Source organism: Mycteria americana (assembly GCF_035582795.1).
Source record: "Mycteria americana isolate JAX WOST 10 ecotype Jacksonville Zoo and Gardens chromosome Z unlocalized genomic scaffold, USCA_MyAme_1.0 Scaffold_18, whole genome shotgun sequence".
NCBI classification, from domain to species: Eukaryota; Metazoa; Chordata; class Aves; order Ciconiiformes; family Ciconiidae; genus Mycteria; species Mycteria americana.
In genome coordinates this window covers 16215427-16234702 of record NW_027445436.1, presented here as the reverse complement: position 1 = coordinate 16234702, position 19276 = coordinate 16215427, and the positions used below count along the sequence as shown (strand labels likewise).

General features: G+C 40.3%; 1 long non-coding RNA gene and 1 pseudogene across 1 annotated transcript; both read right to left on the bottom strand.

Moving 5' to 3' along the window:
• Positions 1-421: 421 nt before the first annotated feature.
• LOC142402895 (DNA polymerase kappa-like) lies at positions 422-6438 on the bottom strand (annotated as a pseudogene).
• Positions 6439-6442: 4 nt separating this feature from the next.
• LOC142402926 (uncharacterized) lies at positions 6443-18162 on the bottom strand. Its single transcript, XR_012773512.1, has 3 exons — positions 18013-18162; positions 8536-8632; positions 6443-7265 (listed from the first exon to the last, which is right to left on the bottom strand). It is a non-coding gene; the product is annotated as an uncharacterized LOC142402926 (long non-coding RNA).
• Between the last annotated feature and the right edge of the window lie 1114 nt (positions 18163-19276).

Sequence of the window (19276 nt, the reverse complement as noted above, 5' to 3'; positions counted from 1 at the left end):
CACTATAATTTTTTTCTTTGCAATTAAATTACACAGTCTTCTTAACTTCCAAGATTATTAACACTGTACATGTCCATGATTAATCTGAAAGACTTAAAAGTTTGTAAATTGAGCAAATTTGGATACAAAACTATTTGCTCAATGAACGGATTTCACGGTTCTTTTCTCCTTTAAACATTTTTGATACAGTCAGGCTGTGATGTATAAGAATCTTTACACTTGATATAGCTTGGTCTGATAAGAGTTTCATCAGCTGTTTTTCCAGTAGATGAATGTTATTCAGCTGAAAAAAAACCCTGTGAAAATAAACCCAGAGCGGGAAGAACAAGTAACTGATTTAGCCGTAGCTGAATCACGGAGGTTTCACTTTTATTTGCTTCATGTGAGTCAAACATTCCAGCAAAACTTCTTAAGAGGAAGTGTTTCATCTCTGTATGGTAACTGGGCTAGTTATACAGACCCACTGTTTGCAACATTAATGCTCCTTTTCAAAGTGAGAGACAACGGACAACTTTGGAATGATTAGGTTCACCTCACACAGCCGGCACCAAGGAGGAATAGATTTGCAGCCTCATACAGAGCACAAGTTATAGCATGAATCTTTAAACCAGGATCATAATTTTACATTCAGCCTGGAAACACCAGCTGTAAGTTTCAGGTTCTAATTACTATCATACAATATTATTTCACAATGTATCCCTGGTCTCTTTACTAACTTTCCCAGTACAGATATGCTTTATGTGCTCAAACTTTGCAAATAGCAAGTTTACCACGTTCTCAATCCACTTCCCACAATATTGACTCTTTCAAAGGACCCCAGCAACCTGCAGAAAAGACTGATGCAGAAACTAACGGAGATGCAGAATCCAGAAAAAAGCACAGAGCAAGGGACTGCTGGAACATCCTCACTTGCCTTCACAGAGCTCGCTCTCTCAGGAACTGAGAACAGCAGGAACTCAAGAGCATTTTTTATTATTTAAAATAACAGTAGTAATAAATAAATAAACAAATAGAAGCAATATGGAGGAAAAAATGTAAGGTAAGACAAAAGCATGTTGAATAATGCATAAAGAAGAAAGAGGAACAAGCAAAAATTATGTCCTGTAAAAGAAGGTGAGATTTGAAGCTAAAGACAAGGTAGCAAGTATTATGTTTTTATTAAACTGTGTATTAACCTGTATTAAACTGTGTACTTTTATTGAAAGTATTAAACTCTGTAGGATTCTGAATCCTGTGGTGCATGAATTGTTAGCCTGTGCTACTATAGCACTTTACATTTACAGTCATTCCTCCCCTCATCCCTTATGATTACAGCTACCTGTTGTCACTTGCCTTTGCTTAGGAGTACTAATTAGAACAGTGAAATAGAGAGGCCCAGTCTCAACAGGTGCTCACATATACAAATGAAAATCAGAAAATATATGGCAGAGATCCCCAGAACACCAGCTGGACAACAAACTCGGGCACTTGCAGGCTGCTCCCTAGGTTCACTTGTAGGCAGTATGATTCTTGACAGCTCGTCTTTTGCTTGGATCTGCATACTACAATGTAAGAGAGAGAAACAGGGATGTGATAAACCATCACGAAAAATAATTCCAACACGGATCAAGCTACAGGCAGAGCAATTCAAGCCCAAACTCTGTCCTGCTGATGTTCCTGCCTGTAGAATTACTGCCACTTCAAAATGGAACTTCAGCAACTTCGAGAACAAAACAGCATAAGCAAAAGTATTTATATATTCCTGTCGTGGTTTAGCCCCAGCTGGCAACTAAGCCCCACGCAGCCGCTCGCTCACTTCCCCCACAGTGGGATGGGGGAGAGAATCAGAAGAGTAAAAGTGAGAAAACTCGTGGGTTGAGATAAAGACAGTTTAATAGGTAAAGCAAAAGCCACGCACACAAGCAAAGCAAAACAAGGAATTCATTCACTACTTCTCGTGGGCAGGCAGGTGTTCAGCCATCTCCAGGAAAGCAGGGCTCCATCACGCGTAATGGTTACTTGGGAAGACAAACGCCATCACTCCGAACATCCCCCTCTTCCTTCTTCTTCCCCCAGCTTTATATACTGAGTATGGTGTCATATGGTATGGAATAGCCCTTTGGTCAGTTTGGATCAACTATCTTGGCTGTGTCCCCTCCCAACTTCTTCTGCACCTGGCAGAGCATGGGAAGCTGAAAAGTCCTTGACTAGTGCAGCAACAACTAAAACATCAGTGTGTTATCAACACTGTTTTCAGCACAAATGCAAAACATAGCTCCGTACCAGCCACTATAAAGAAAATTAACTCTATCGCAGCTGAAACCAGAACAATTCCCAATAGGAACGTTTCTAGAAATAAAGATTTTATGATACACCCAGGCCAGACAACTAATAAACAAAATGGGTCACTGTGATATCCAACCACAGTAAGACATTCTGTAGACAAGATATTTCAAAACTCAAAAGTAAATGAAAATATTACTATAGATAGCAGTAAACAGATTTGAATGGAAAATGCTATTCTACAACCCAAGTTTTTAGGTATTGAGGATTTACAAGATAAACTTGAGCAAGTCTTGTTCTTATGGGGGCATCTCTATGGCTGTCCCACTTATGCCAAGCGTACTCATTACAGATAAATGCTTTGTGGTCATGCATATGCTGTCTGCATTCCTTTCTTCAAAAGTGGTGGAGAGAAGAACATTAAGATCACAGAAACATCATCCTTTTTCTCTGTCATCCATAACTAAAAGAGAAATTCAAGATAAAGTATCAATATCTACCTTAAATGAGAGAGATTTACACTACACAAAAATTCTCATCTGCTGCCATCCTAGATCATTCATGTGCTTCAGGACTGTGGATATAGTAAGCATGGAATGGCTCCCACAGAGGAAATAATTTATACATTAAGTTAAACACAGGCAAGCTATAAAGAAATTTCCAGATGCTAATGAAAGCAGATTTTAAGTTAAGGTCAGTTATATAACACACACATGCTGAGAAAAATGCAAAACAAAAACATCGCTTACACAGTCTTCTCCACAAGAACTGAGATGAAAAATCGTATCACAGAAGTTTATGACAATACTTAATCTTGTACTGAAGGCCTTCTTCAGATAAAAAAAGTAATAAATGTGGTATAAGAAACTATAAGGAATAGAAAAAAATGCTTCTGCTTTGAATTGCAGTAAATAATTTACATGGAAAACATTAAAATAATCTCACCAAGCACTTTCTGTAAAAATAGAGAATCATCTTTCCAAAAGGTACATTTTACACACATCTCAAAAGACAGAAATTTCTGGCTTTAGAATCATATTGTGAGTTTTATTTCCACATTAACATACTCCATGATTTTAACTTCATGACACTTAAAGATAATTCTATGACAGTTTTGTTTGGGTTTTTTTTTAAACAGATGGTAAGACAACTTCCAAGGCTAAGCCAAACTAACTTCATTTGTTCAAGCACTTACAGTAGTTTCCTTTTTTGATAAGTAATGCATATGCAAAAATACACATTTTAAAGAAATACACACAATGATGAGATAATACTCAGATTCTACACTATTGAATCAGACAGATGCAAACTAATAAAGGGACAGGTGTTCACTTTCTAAACAGCAGTGGTAGCTTAAGTCATTGCTCCTTCAGTGGCTTTTATATCTTTCCTACCAGAAGTTTCCAGCTCCCACCTCTGTCAGCAGAACAGCTCATGCTGAATGCTAACTGACCTGGTTTAGACCAAGTCAACTGAGTCAACTTACGTAGTCTGATCTACTCCAGCTGATTTGGTCCAAAGCAGATTAGGGAGCACTGACATGAATTCCAATGACAAAGCTGTGGATACAGTGACATCTGGCAAACAAACAGATGAGCAGGTAGAGATGGTGAAATCATTCCAGCAAGTTTGGAAGCAAAAAAGCACATTCTGGACTTAGCCTGAGCATCTAAAACATACCAGGTACACATTTGTTTGTTTAAAAAACAAGCAAACCCCAAAGTAATCCCAATGCAGTTAAACAACAGAACAGATGCTTCTATAGTAGCCATTTCTTTTAAAGATCTTGCAATTAAAAAGCAGTTTATATTTCATCAAGGGTTTGTCATTGTTTGCATAACTTATAAGAAATATGCTATCATCATAAATTATTTGCCTGATAAATATTTAATTATAATAAAATGTCTACATTTAAGCAATTTGGTGTGAACAGAAAAAAATCTAAACAGTATTTTAAATATTTGCACTTTACAACTCAATGGAACTTTCCCATCAACCAAATCTCTGAAACAATCCAGGTTGAAGATGTTTTAATTGATTTTCACTTAAATTTCAGCGGCCTTACAAACACCTTTCTGAACATGGTTGGGGAGGTAGCAAACATGTTATTTACAGAAATGAGTAGTAGTTTCTATGTCACCCACCGTTGCTGCAAATGAGAATGCACTGTATAATTATCATCTCATTCATAAATCTAGTTTGTCATTAAAACTGATTTGATATTTTTTAAATACAAACGTTCACTCTTACACAGGCCTTACTCAAATTAACTTGACATAAAAAATCTCAAAGCCCTGAAAAATTCGAAGTATACTATTATCAAATTATTTTCATTACACAAGCAGATAATTTGAATAATCAAATATATCTTCATGTGTATACTCACCAACTCTGTTTGAATTTTCTGTATTATAAGTCTTAGTAGGAAAATATTTTTTTTCTGTCAGCTCCTGGATAAGGCTTTTAAGCAGACATCCACATGTCTGTTAAATGACATGACTGGTGGTTTTCTGTTCTGAATTACAAACTGGACAAACAAGAACATTGTCTTCTTTGGCTTCAAAGAAACAGGATGATCTAGTTTCTTCTGTATGTTCAGCCTTTTCAAAATTGTCTACATTCTCTTGTGAAAATCTTTTGGGAAAGAGACACTGTTTCATACACACATTTCTAGCAATATCCCTAAGATTGCTATGCTGTCTTTCTCTATGAGGTTTATCAGATATTATCTGAGTGAATTTTTCTGTGCTATTGCTAGCACAGTTGTCAGATGTACTTGCAGACTGGCCTGTTCCTGCTAATTGATCTGGTTTATTTTTTTGACATTCATCAACATTTTCATTTTTACAGCATGGAAAAAAGTTAAGTGTATTTTCTCTTGAATTGTTATTCTTGGATATTTCCACAGTATCTTTAACAAGAGTCCCATCAAGGCACTTATCTATATGCCTATTAAGCTCTTCCAAATTATTGCTGCTTTGGTCCTCAAAGCAAACAGGGCAGGTGAAGATCTTACACACATTAGAATTCTGTAAGTCTGTGACTTTCTTTGTTTCTTCCACAAAATTTGCTGATGATTTCCTATCATGAAAGAGTTGCTTACCTATAGTTTCATTTGGAGAGATTCTCACTGTTTAGTTGCCTTGCAGCTTGTTTTTTATTAAAAAAACTCCCTCTAGGAGATGCTTCTGAATTTTTTGAGAAATATTCTTGGTTGGATTTCCCTGGCTGAAGCCTAAGAAAATAAATTTCTTTTCCTGACTTTAAGAAACTTGTAATGCATTTTGTTGGTATTTCTTCTCTTCTTCGCTTAGAAATCCTGATACTCGTAACACCTAATGATGAAAAGCAAAGTTATAATTTATAATACCAATTTTATGAAAATTTGATACTAATTTGTCCTGGTTTCGGCTGGGATAGAGGTAGTTTTCTTTCTAGTAGCCGGTATAGTGCTGTGCTTTGGATTTTAGTATAAGAATAATATTGATAACACGCTGATGTTTTGGCTGTCGCTAAGCGGTGTTTACATTGGTCAAGGATTCTTTCCCCCTTCAGCTCCCCATGCTCTGCCAGGTGCCCAAGAAATGGGAGGGGGCACAGCCAGGATAGTTGATCCAAACTGACCAAAGGGCTATTCCATACCATATGATGTCATGCCCAGTATATAAACTGGGGGGAGTTGGCCGGGGGGTAGCGATCATTGCTCGGGGACTGGCTGGGTGTCGGTCGGCGGGTGGTGAGCGGTTGTAATTTTTTTTAATATATATATTTCCCCCCCCCCCCCCTTGGGTTTTGTTCCTCTCTCTCTCTCATTGTTTTTTTCCCTCTCATTATAATTCATTATTATTATTACTATTATTTTGTTCCAATTATTAAACTGTTATTATCTTATCTCAACCCACGAGTTTTCTTACTTTTGCTCTTTCGATTCTCTCCCCCATCCCATCGGGGGGGGGGGGGGAGTGAGCGAGCGGCTGCGTGGTGCTTGGCTGCCAGCTGGGGCTAAACCACGACATACTTAAGACCTTTTGAGGTATACATCCACTCAATCGAAGTGCATTTTATCTCTAAACAGAAGCTGTACTACCTGCAAATTATAACAATGGATTACAAGGTTCGTACAATTTTATCAGATCTGAACACTTGCCCAACTATATTATTAATTTCAATACCCATGAAGTGTTAACTGATTGTACCATAACATGAAGCTATAAACTTAACACAGTTATGTAGAATTCAGTCTGAAAGACATTTTTGCATGAAATTTCCCCATCAAAATATTTTTTCCTTCAGCACATTCTAATACCATAGACAAATAAGTTTTATATATCACTGAATGGTTCAAACAGAATGTATAAACACCTGAAACACACGGGTCTTAGAATCAGAACACAGAATTTACTTTTGACAGACATTTTCAAATTTCTTGCAGAACATAGCATCTTCAAATCTATAAGCACTTTTATTTAAAGCATTTGCTTCTAAAAGAGTTTATGGACAGAAATTACCTGTTGCTGTGGTGCAAAGCAGATTTAAAAGCTCTTTTAAGGCGCTAGAATTAAGCACTGCTATGTGATAAGATTCTACTCTCATGTCGATGTGTACATTGTTCCAGGGCTAACAGGTGGTAGGAAAAGTACAACCTCAATCAGTAAAACATTTCTGAGTCACTATTCAGCACTCCAGAGCTGTTTCACTTTGCAAAAACTACCAGGATAATGGAGAAAGGATAAATCCATTTATACCAATTTTACTTTAGAGTACAGTCTATTACTTTGATACGCTATAAGATCTAACTCTGAAAAGGAAGAACGAGTTTGAAATATTTTACCCATAAGTCTTATCCGTAAAGGGCGAGGAGCAACACTATCAATTTCTGTTCCTAATAAGTCTTTAGCAACAGCAAATATTTCCTCCTCAGTAGAAACAGAGGACAGCACAGTTGAAGCTCTTGTTTTTACTTCAAAGTTCACATTCTTTAGCTTCAAGGTAACAGTTTTACCCTGGGGGGGGGGGGGGGAAAGAAAAAAAGTTAAGCATATCATATATGGCACAGAAACAATTATTATGTAGCATCTATAGAAGGGCCCTAAATCCATAGCCAAGTCTGCGTGTTCATCTGTGTACAGCAAGGGGCACTGCCAAGAATTTGTCTGTAAGATTCTGCACTTGCTCCTAAACTGCTGCCAAAGTCAAATTCTCTAAAGTGGGTCATTTAGCTATGCTCCCCAGCAGACCATGTGCCAACAGTGCATGTTCAATAGATTTCATGCTCTGGTTTCAGTCACAACTTCTACCCTGTCTACCAAAAAATATTTCTTGGAAACTTTCAGTGTCAGATATCTTAACTTTGCTGGAAAAACTACTAAGGATGTGTAAGTACTAAGGATTCGCTGAAAACTTCCTTCCCTCCTGCATGGTGCTATTGGAGCAACACATAGCATCTGTGTTTGGCACAGATATTCCCCTGGCAATACCTTCAAAACCATTTGGGTGATTTAGCATGTCCTTCCAAATGTAAATAAATGGCACTCCTTTTGTTCTGGTGTCTTTGTACGCTTATCACTTTGTCCTTCTTAGCTGATGATTTCCCTTTCAGTCTGCCATCTTTTGAGACAATCTTTTATGGCTGAAGAAGACTAATCACAATTCTTTTAGATCTTGAATGTTATTCCTTGCTTTACCATAAAGACTTCTATATAAAATATGAACTGTTCTTTCCAGAGAGAATAAACAGAAATTTGGGGAGAAGGAATACAGGGACTGTTCATACCATTCATACCACTGAATTGCATACCATTGAATTCATACCACTGAATGGTATGAATAACTCGTCAGCAAGTCTGGGACGTGAACTTTTTAAACTACACTACTGGCTATTGACTGGATCCTGTATGAATACAGGAGAGAAAACCAGCATTTTAAATACATTAGAATTACATGATTGACCAGAGCACAACTCATAGACAATCGACTCTTTTTGGCAGCTCTATTATTTGTTTATGAACACTGCTTTTAGCATAAAATGTCTTATATGCTAAATAACTTGGTTAATTAGTTTAATTTTTTCACACATATTATTAGATAGCCACCTGAACAATATCAAAATGCTTCCTAAATCATTCTAACCATCTGCAAATTAAAGAATGGAAACTTCTGAAGATAGATTGCATGGTATGATGCTCCTGAAAGCATTCATACTAACACTGCATTTAATAAGTTTGAGTGCAGAGTGTTGCCTTTTTGCAAGTAAACAGAGAATAATATAAGTACCTTAAGTCCCTCTTTCTGCAGCTCTTGAGCAAGGTCTCTGCAGAGTTCTTGACGCAAGCTGTACTGATCTTCTGCTGTGTTGATTTCACTGAATGTTCTAAGATAAAATCTTTTTTTCAGTATGAATCCTAAAATGTTTTCAGTGACTGCCATCTAAAAGTATATTTTGTACAAATAAACAAAACTACATCAGAAGAAGGTTGTATGGGTTTGAGTGTTTACTTCAAAGGAAAATTAATATTAATATGAATATTATACAGAAAGATTTATGCACATTTATGTGTTTCAAAATGTTTGCAAAACCTTCAAATAATGAAATAATTTGGCATTCAATTTTTCATGCAGTATTTGAAAATGTATCAGATTTGAGGTCATTAATGCTTAAATATTTGCAAGAGAGAATACTAAGACCAAATGAATTCATGGAGCCAGCCAAGTTATTTGTATGTACTCTCCTTTGTACAGTGCTGTGTAACATCAGAAGACAGAAAGGATTACAAAGTCAACATCAGAGCCAAGTATCAGAAATAAATAATGCAGATGCTAAGAAAAAGATGCCAGCTAGGATAAGAGGAGGAAAAACTAGCTTTCTGCCAAAAACATTACTAACTGCCTTTGCTAGAGCTTCTTAGCAGGGGAATTACAATATTATTTTTTGTTGTTGTGCATCTGCTTTTTAGTAATAACGTGAGAGGAAAGGTGACCTTCAGTTAGTAGTGGTTTTAAGGGAAGCTGGAAGGAAAACTTAGAGCTGCCAGATACTTTTGGAAAGGTCTCACAGATCCATTGATGAGTAACTGGTATGGTGCTGTGTTTTAGATCTGCGAGGAAAACAGTGTTGATAATACAGGGATGTTTTCATTATTGCTGAGCAGTGCTTACACAGAGTCAAGGCCTTTTCTGCTTCTCACACTGCCCTGTGACGGTGTGCACCCCCTGACCTTTATCTCCCATAACACTGCTCAGGCGATAACCACCAGTGACACGATAACCACCAGTGACGGTCGTAATGGATGCATCTGGTCACGATGGCTGCATCCGGCTCAAAGTGGATTCAGGAGACAGATAACAACACAATAGCCTAGGGCTATTGTGCAATGCACCCACCTAACCACAGTGAAGAAACTAAAATCTGTGGTCGGTATGCAAATATGAGTACAAGTCAATCATCTTACTGATTGACTATGAATCAGTCATAAATAGTGAGAAGCCCAAGAGCCCTTTGAGCTCTCCTGCAAGGCAGCGGGCTGCACACCAGGATCTCCCCTTGAGCAGGGACGCCTCTCAAGGTTACTCCTCGAGGTTGAGAGATTCCTTGCCGCAACAGATCCTCGGTAAGTGACTAATAGCATGCTAAACTTTGAAATCTTAGCTAAGTGATATAAAGGATTGATTGTGCATATATAATCCTTTAGGCATAAACCATTGACCAAGTCTGGGACTAGGATTGGATCCAGCCGCACCTAGACTCCTCTCTGAGAAGGAGTTTAGAAAGCAAGGGGGTCCTTTTCCGAACCTCATGACTCAACGGGAGGGTCTCCCTGACAGTTTTGTCTGACCCTGTCCTCTATGCAGTAAATAATCAAGTGTACCTCGCCATCGAATCTTGTTAAACCACTGTCACATTTACCATTGAACCTTGTTAACTCACTGTTTTATATCAACAAAATATATTGTTGCTTCTCTCTTGCGAGTGAAGTGCATCAATCCATCCGCGACACACCCCGCCAGCGAGTAGGCTGGGGGTGCACAAGAAGTTGGGAGGGGACACAGCTGGGACAGCTGACCCCAACTGGCCAAAGGGCTATTCCATACCATATGACATGCTCAGCATATAAAGCTGGGGGAAGAAGAAGGAAGAGGGGATGTTAAGAGTGATGGCGTTTTTCTTCCCAAGTAACTATTACACGTGATGGAGTCCTGCTTTCCTGGAGATGGCTGAACACCTGCCTGCCGATGGGAAGTAGCGAATGAATTCCTTGCTTTGCTTTGCTTGCATGTGCAGCTTTTGCTTTCCCTATTAAACTGTCTTTATCTCAACCCATGCATTTTCTCACTTTTACCCTTCCGATTCTCTCCCCCATCCCAACCAGGGGGGAGTGAGTGAGCAGCTGTGTGGTGCTTAGTTGCTGGCTGGGGTTAAACCACGACACCATGAAAAATTAGCATCTTCCTTGCAAGTCTGATAAGTCGAGATAAGGACAGGGAGATCACTCAGCAAATACCGTCACAGGCAAAACAGACTCGACTTGGGGAAATTAATTTAATTTATTGCCAATCAAATCAGAGTGGGATAATGAGAAATAAAACGAAATCTTAAAACACCTTCCCCCCACCCCTCCCTTCTTCCCAGGCTCAACTTCACTCCCAATTTCTCTACCTCCTCCCCCTGAGCAGCACAGGGGGATGGGAAATGGGGGTTGCGGTCAGTTCATCACACGTTGTCTCTGCCATTCCTTCCTCCTCACACTATTCCCCTGCTCCAGTGTGGGGTCCCTCCCATGGGATACAGTCCTCCATGTACTTCTCCAACATGAGTCCTTCCCACGGGCTACAGTTCTTCACGAACTGCTCCAGCATGGGTCCCTTCCATGGGGTGTAGTCCTTCAGGAACAGACTGTTCCAGCATGGGTCCCCCCTGGGGTCACACGTCCTGCCAAGCACCTGCTCCAGCGTGGGCTCTCCACGGGGTCACAGCTTCCTCCAGGGCACATCCACCTGCTGCTCCGGCATGGGGTCCTCCATGGGCTGCAGGTGGATATCTGCTCCACCATTAACCTCCATGGGCTGCAGGGGGACAGCCTGCCTCACCAAGGTCTTCACCATGGGCTGCAGGGGAATCTCTGCTCTGGTGCCTGGAGCACCTCCTCCCCCTCCCTTCTTCACTGACCTTGGTGTATGCAGAGTTGTTTCTCTCACATATTCTTACTCCTCTCTTCTGGCTGCTGTTGCTCAGCAGTTTTTTTTCCCCTTCTTAAATATGTTATCACAGAGGTGCTACCACCATTGCTGATTGGCTCAGCCTTGGCCAGCGGCGGGTCTGTCTTGGAGCTGGCTGGCATTGGCTCTATTGGACATGAGGTAAGATTCTGGCATCTTCTCACAGAAGCCACCCCTGTAGCCCCCCTGCTACCAAAATCTTGCCATGCAAACCCAATACACTGAGTCAACCAACCAAACAGGAGGCTAAAATCCATTCAGTAGTATGAACCTTAAAGGAAAAGATATGAAGGATATAAAAATCTTCAGTTCTATTCCAACAAATTCACAATTTATTACAAATACATACATAAATGTCACTTACTTTCACTAGAAATATGAAAACTTACCACCACAGAAGATCGGATACCAATGTGATTTTCATTACAATCTGATAATAATAAAAAACAATGAATGTATACTGTTTTTATAGAAGAAACAAAAGTAAACATCTCTGCTTAGGATAAATAACTCATTTCTCTTTAGCTATTTTAGTAATTATGAGGTTATCCTAAATGATACTGACTTGATTTCCTGATATACACTTATGCACAACTTCTCTGACAGGCTTTTTGGATTTTGTTTATTAGGCATGGCTGTACAAACTTTTGCTTTATAATGCTTGTCTGTTGTGTGTATATTAGCCATAAGTATAACAAGAACAGGTATCAGAGATCTTTTAAAATATATTAAACAAGCCAAATTTTTATAATATTTGTTTGGTTTGTGAATAAAATATATCTTAAAATGTACAGTATGTAACATACACAAGGAAAAATTTAGAAAACTGTAAAAACAAACACACACACCTCCACATTTCCAAATGTGCTGAACCCAAACCAAGTGAAATATCCAAGAAATTCCACCAAGATGCTTCTGAAAAAAAAAGAAGAGAAAGAAGTGCCCTCTGCTGGTAATGTTCTGAGCAAGTCATAATTCCAAGAGCTTTTAACATCATCTCTGTTACTTTTCCTATACCCAGCACCTGAAAAAGAATAAATATCATTAAGTTTGGAAGTTTCAATTTGTGGATCCAATACCAGGAACAATTTAAATCAAACACAACGGGGCAGATTACCTAGAAAAGTATATTTCTTCAGCAGAAATCTTGCTTTTAGAACATAAGGAACGTTCATGATGATTGCATAGTTGTATTGGGTTTGCATGGCAAGGTTTCGGTAGTGGCGGGGGGGGTGCTACAGGGGTGGCTTCTGTGAGAAGCAGCTAGAAGCTTCCCCTATGTCCGATAGAGCCAGTGCCAGCCAGCTCCAAGACAGACCCGCCGCTGGCCAAGGCTGAGCCAATCAGTGACGGTGGTAGTGCCTCTGTGATAACATATTTAAGAAGGGGGGGAAAAAACCTGCTGCACAACAAATGGCAGCCAGAGGAGAGAGGAGTGAGAATATGTGAGAGAAACAACTCTGCAGACACCAAGGTCAGTGAAGAGAGAGGGGGAGGAGGTGCTCCAGGTGCTGGAGCAGAGATTCCCCTGCAGCCCGTGGTGAAGACCATGGTGAGGCAGGTTGTCCCCCTTGTCGTGGTTTAGCCCCAGCCGGCAGCTAAGCACCACGCAGCCGCTCGCTCACTCCCCCCCCCCCGGTGGGATGGGGGAGACAATCAGAAGAGCAAAAGTAAGAAAACTCGTGGGTTGAGATAAGAACAGTTTAATAATTGGAACAAAATAATAGTAATAATAATAATGAATTGTAATGAGAAGGAAAACAACAAGAGAGAGAGAGGAACAAAACACAAGGGAGGGAAAAAAGGAAAAAAAAAAAAAATACAACCGCTCACCACCCGCCGACCGACGCCCAGCCAGTCCCTGAGCAGCGATCGCTACCCCCTGGCCAACTCCCCCAGTTTATATACTGGGCATGACATCATATGGTATGGAATAGCCCTTTGGTCAGTTTGGATCAACTATCCTGACTGTGCCCCCTCCCATTTCTTGGGCACCTGGCAGAGCATGGGGAGCTGAAAAAAGTCCTTGACCAATGTAAACACCGCTTAGCGACAGCCAAAACATCAGCATGTTATCAATATTATTCTCATACTAAAATCCAAAGCACAGCACTATACCAGCTACTAGGAAGAAAATCAACTCTATCCCAGCCGAAACCAGGACACCCCTGCAGCCCATGGAGGTCCACGGTGGAGCAGATATCCACCTGCAGCCTGTGGAGGACCCCACACCAGAGCAGGTGGATGTGCCGAAAGGAGGCTGTGACCCTGTGGAGAGCCTGCAATGGAGCAGGCTCCTGGCAGGACCTGTAGACCCGTGGAGAGAGAGGAGCCCACGCTGGAGCAGGTTTGCTTGCAGAACTTGTGACCCCATGGAAGGGACCCACGCTGGAGCAGTTCATGAAGAACTGTAGCCCGTGGGAAGGCCTCACGTTGGAGAAGTTCATGGAGGACTGTCTCCCATGGAGAGGGACCCCACACTGGAGCAGGGGAAGAGTGTGAGGAGGAAGGAGCGGCAGAGACAATGTGTGATGAACTGACCGCAACCCCCATTCCCCATCCCCTTGTGCTGCTCAGGGGGAGAAGGTAGAGAATTTGGGAGTCCAGTTGAGCCCAGGAAGAAGGGAGGGGTGGGGGGAAGGTGTTTTAAGATTTGTTTTTATTTCTCATTATCCTTCTCTCACTTTTGATTGGCAATAAATTAAATCCATTTTTCCCCAAGTTGAGTCTGTTTTGCCTGTGACGGTATTTGCTGAGTGATCTCTCCCCGTCCTTATCTCGGCCCACGAGCCTTTCATTATATTTTCTCTCCCCTGTCCATTTGAGGAGGGGGAGTGATAGAGCGGTTTTGGTGAGCACCTTGCATCCAGCCAGGGTCAACCCACCACAATAGTAAATGTCATGATCTCTCTTACCTTTCTAATGGGCAAATCTTTTAGGAAGTTTAGCACTGCTTGTGTCTCAGGAGCAATTCTGCATTGCCCATTAGGTTTTTTATGATCACTGCACATTTTTGCTAACATTGTATTTGGAGCTATTCCTTAAAAAGAAACCAAAACAAAAAACCAAAAAAATTCCCACCACCAAAAAACCAACCAAACAAAAAAAATAAAAAAAAAAATACAAGACAATGTTTAATTTTAATTGTCCAATATTTAAAAGTACAAGAGTAGCCTACACATTTGGTAGAGACTAAACATAAGCAAAAGAATCACGATAACTGATGGTAATCAGATTTGTTACAATTCTGCAAAAATTTTATTGGAATAGGCATGTCAGAATATAAATACATATGGTAGTTTAAATATAATTGATGCGCCAGATAAAGCATACCTACTATTTTGAGATAGTCAGGGTAACATAACATGCACTAATCAGTCATGAGGGGTTAAATACCAAGGGTTTAAAAATAACATCAGTTACATGATTGAACGATTTTATGATGATTATGGTAAGACAAAAGGAAATGCTTACAACAGCAGTTAATAAATTATAGTTAATAATAAACTCTAATGTGAAGGAGATATTTCTTCCTTGTAGTTCAGCAAGAAGACTAAATTAATTTTGACAAAATTTACCAAACTAAAGTCTTTTGTGGACTACCACTGCTATGTAGTCATTTAGAATTAATTTCCCCCCACCCCCCCCACCCCCACTGACACTGGTAGGGATAAGGAGGGATTGCTCTTTTCTATCTAAGTAACTGTTTTTACAAATGAACTCTGGGATTGTTTAGCAAGAAAAAAACAAATAGAATTATTCTGTGCTACAGCCCTAGTGGCCTAAATTTTTATTTGCTCACTGGTGTAATGTATTTGTCAAGATGGTAGAAGTAATTCTATTTATTATTGCTTATCAGTATTTTTCAGTTAGCCTTCTGTTTTTCATTTTTGGGCTTAAAACCCCTGATGCACTTATAAAAGCTACATCTGTTTTCTAAATAGTAACTTATCCTTAGCAAGACAAAATTTCAGTAGAACAAAATTATTATTTTGCTACCACTCACGAGATAATATACGTGTTGGGGGTCTCATTCTGCTTCTTCCTACTAGCTGTTCCTTTATCTCTGCCTACATTCAACATTTCCCTGGCCTTCCACACCTCCTTCATAAAGCTCAGCACTCCCTGATGCCTCAACTGACCTGGTTCACAAAGCAGTTAGGATGGCATCCAAACTAAGTGGCTAGGAACATACACTTTTTTTAGTGACCTAATCCAGATTATCATCAAAACAGTGGAGACTTACAGGTAGATTGCCTGAAGTTAAAAGACATAAAACTTGAACAGTAAATATTAAAAAGCTACTAGATAGTTTATTAACCTCAACACATATTTACATCTCTGAGAACTAACTTGTTAATGAATTTTAATATTGCCTTAAGCAAGGAACAGTGTGGGGAACTGTTAGAAATACTTGACAATATGGATATGCTATTTAAGCTAACAGCAATTTAGCAACCAGTGACAGATTTCATAGAATTATAGAATCATAGAATCATTAAGGTTGAAAAAGACCCTTAAGATCATCTAGTCCAACCGTCAACCCAACACCTCCATGCCTACTAAACCATGTCCTGAAGTGCCACATCTACACGTTTTTTTAACTCCTCCAGGGATGACGACTGCACCACCTATCTGGGCAGCCTGTTCCAATGCTTGACCACCCTTTCAGTAAATGATTTTTTCCTAATATCCAATCTAAACCTCCCCTGGCGCAACTTGAGGCTGTTTCCTCTCGTCCTATCACTTGTTACCTGGTAGAAGAGACTGACACCCACCTCGCTACAGCCTCCTTTCAGGTAGTTGTAGAGAGCAATAAGGTCTCCCCTCAGCCTCCTTTTCTCCAGGCTAAACAACCCCAGTTCCCTCAGCCGCTCCTCATAAGACTTCTGCTCTAGACCCTTCACCAGCTTCGTTGCCCTTCTCTGGACACGCTCCAGCACCTCAATGTCTCTCTTGTAGTGAGGGGCCCAAAAGTGAACACAGTATTCGAGGTGCGGCCTCACCAGTGCCGAGTACAGGGGCACGATCACTTCCCTAGTCCTGCTGGCCACGCTATTTTTGATACAAGCCAGGATGCCATTGGCCGCCTTAGCCACCTGGGCACACTGCTGGCTCATATTCAGCCGACTGTCAACCAACACCCCCAGGTCCTTTTCCTCCAGGTAGCTTTCCAGCCACTCTTCCCCAAGCCTGTAGCGTTGCATGGGGTTGCTGTGGCCAAGTGCAGGACCTTGCACTTGGCCTTGTTAAACCTCATACAATTGACCTTGGCCCATCGATCCAGCCTGTCCAGATCCCTCTGTAGAGCCTTCCTACCCTCAAGCAGATCAACGCTCCCACACAACTTGGTGTCATCTGCAAACTTACTGAGGGTGCACTGGATCCCCTCATCCAGATCATTGATAAAGATATTAAACAAGACTGGCCCCAAAACTGAGCCTTGGGGAACACTGCTTGTGACTGGCCGCCAAATGGAGTAAACTCCATTCACCACCACTCTTTGGGCCCGGCCATCCAGACCACCCTTTTTACCCAGCGAAGAGTACACCCGCCTAAGCCATGAGCTGCCAGTTTCTCCAGGAGAATGCTGTGGGAGACAGTGTCAAAGGCTTTACTAAAGTCCAGGTAGATAACATCCACAGCCTTCCCCTCATCCACTAGGCGGGTCACCTTATCATAGAAGGAGATCAGGTTGGTCAAGCAGGACCTGCCTTTCCTGAACCTATGCTGGCTGGGCCTGATCCCCTGGTTGGCCTGCACATGCCTGTTGAGCGCACTCAAGATGAACTGCTCCATAATTTTCCCCGGTACCGAGGTCAGGCTGACAGGCCTGTAGTTCCCCGGATCCTCCTTCTGGCCCTTCTTGTAGATGGGCATCACATTGGCAAGCCTCCAGTCGTCTGGGACCTCCCCTGTTAACCAGGACTGCTGATAAATGATGGAGAGTGGCTTGGCAACCTCCTCCGCCAGCTCCCTCAGTTCTCTCGGGTGGATCCCTTCTGGCCCCATAGACTTGTGAGTGTCCAGGTGGTGTAGCAGGTTGTTAACTGCTTCCTCCTGGATTATGGGGGGTTTATTCTGCTCTCCGTCCCTGTCTTCCTGCTCAGAGGGCTGAATACCCTGGGGATAACTGGTCTGACTATTAAAGTTTCTCTATGACCACAGGCTTAAGCAAACAATTTACATGAAGCACTAAAACAAGTGTCACCAGTGCTAAGATTAGCTCCTGAGCCCACTGGTCTTTCTTCCACACTACTTTATTTCAAGAAGAAAGAAGCAAAAAGAATGATATAACTGTTTCTATGATTTAAAAACAAACCAAACCAAACCAAAATGGAGTGGCTTTGATAGCCATAACATTTCTTGAAAGATATGAAAGTCACAGTCTTTACAGACCTGCAAAGAGAGTACATTACTTTGCAGCACAAGAATGCTGTGGCAATGTTAATTTCTTATACTTGTAATGCCCTCTGAGATTAGTGTAGAAGACATTGTGGAAATACAAAGCATTATCATTCATACGTGTCTGAATACCTGCACTAGCAGTCAGTCAAGTTTTCTGCTCATTCCTAAAGAGAATTTCCTTCACAACTTCCTCTGCAGAAGTTCCAAAGACAACCAAATTTTCCACTGATTGATCTTTGTTCATGGTGGTCATCCATTAGAGGTGTGTTGTCTTCAAACAGCACCCGCGAAGAAGAGTATCCATCTTCATTAAATTTGGCAGACATATTTATATCATCTTTATCTATATTAGATAGAAACACAAACAATTAATCCATCCATATACAACATATACTTTATTGATTTCCTTCTGCAGTGGCTGAAGAGAGTTCATTAGCAATTTTATTTTTTCTGTTTGGAAAAAAAAAGTATGTAATTATTTAGTCAATACAATTGCTTTGTTCTTAATATGATTTGAGCTTGGCTGAGATCAGACGATTGGCTAGGAGACTGGACTTAACTTCCATAAAAGCATCAAGGTTTAATGGCCTGTTGCTGTAAAAGCAGAAAAACATGAACATTTTGGCATTATTTTTGTTTCATATCAGAGTGAAGGCCAGATGCTCTCTTTTTTGTGGAAATAAAAATCCTTTGCAGAAGTTTTTTCAATATTTTCCAAAGAAATTAGGGTTCTGGAATATTTGGTTCTAGAACCGTCAGCCTGATTAGCTTCTTGTTTTCAACTGCAGTCATTGTAGAACAAGTAATGTCAGCCGCCCTTTGTCTGACTGTACGAACTTTAGTATTACAGTTTCACATTCTGAGTGCTTGCTTGTTTCAAAAGAACACAGATATCAGAGAAGTATGAAGAGGCACATGACTACACATCAGTGATATTTATTTTGTAAAGATTATGCCAGTTTGTTTCTTTCTATTCTACTAATGCTTTTCAGTATAGCATATCCTTGATTATCCTCTTAATGGCTACTTGGATCATTTTTGAATACTGATAATATAAATGTTCTGGTTTGTGCATCAATCAACCATTTGCATGACTCCTCCTTTTTTATTATTCCTGATTGGGTATACAGTTGTGGATGTGGTTCCAACTCCATCTTCCAGAGCCAAGTGAAATCCCATCATATCTTAAGCATTACTGTAACTCCTGCACTGCTCATTTCTTTATACAGTTTTAGTCTTGTAAAATAATAATGTAAATAGAGCTTATGCACAATGTCTTTGCAGACAATTTCTCATGTTTCTCATGTACAAGACTCATTATAGTATTCTAGGAAATATCTTTGCAAAATACAAATAACCTTTAGAACAATAAATTTATTTATTCTATACCTCT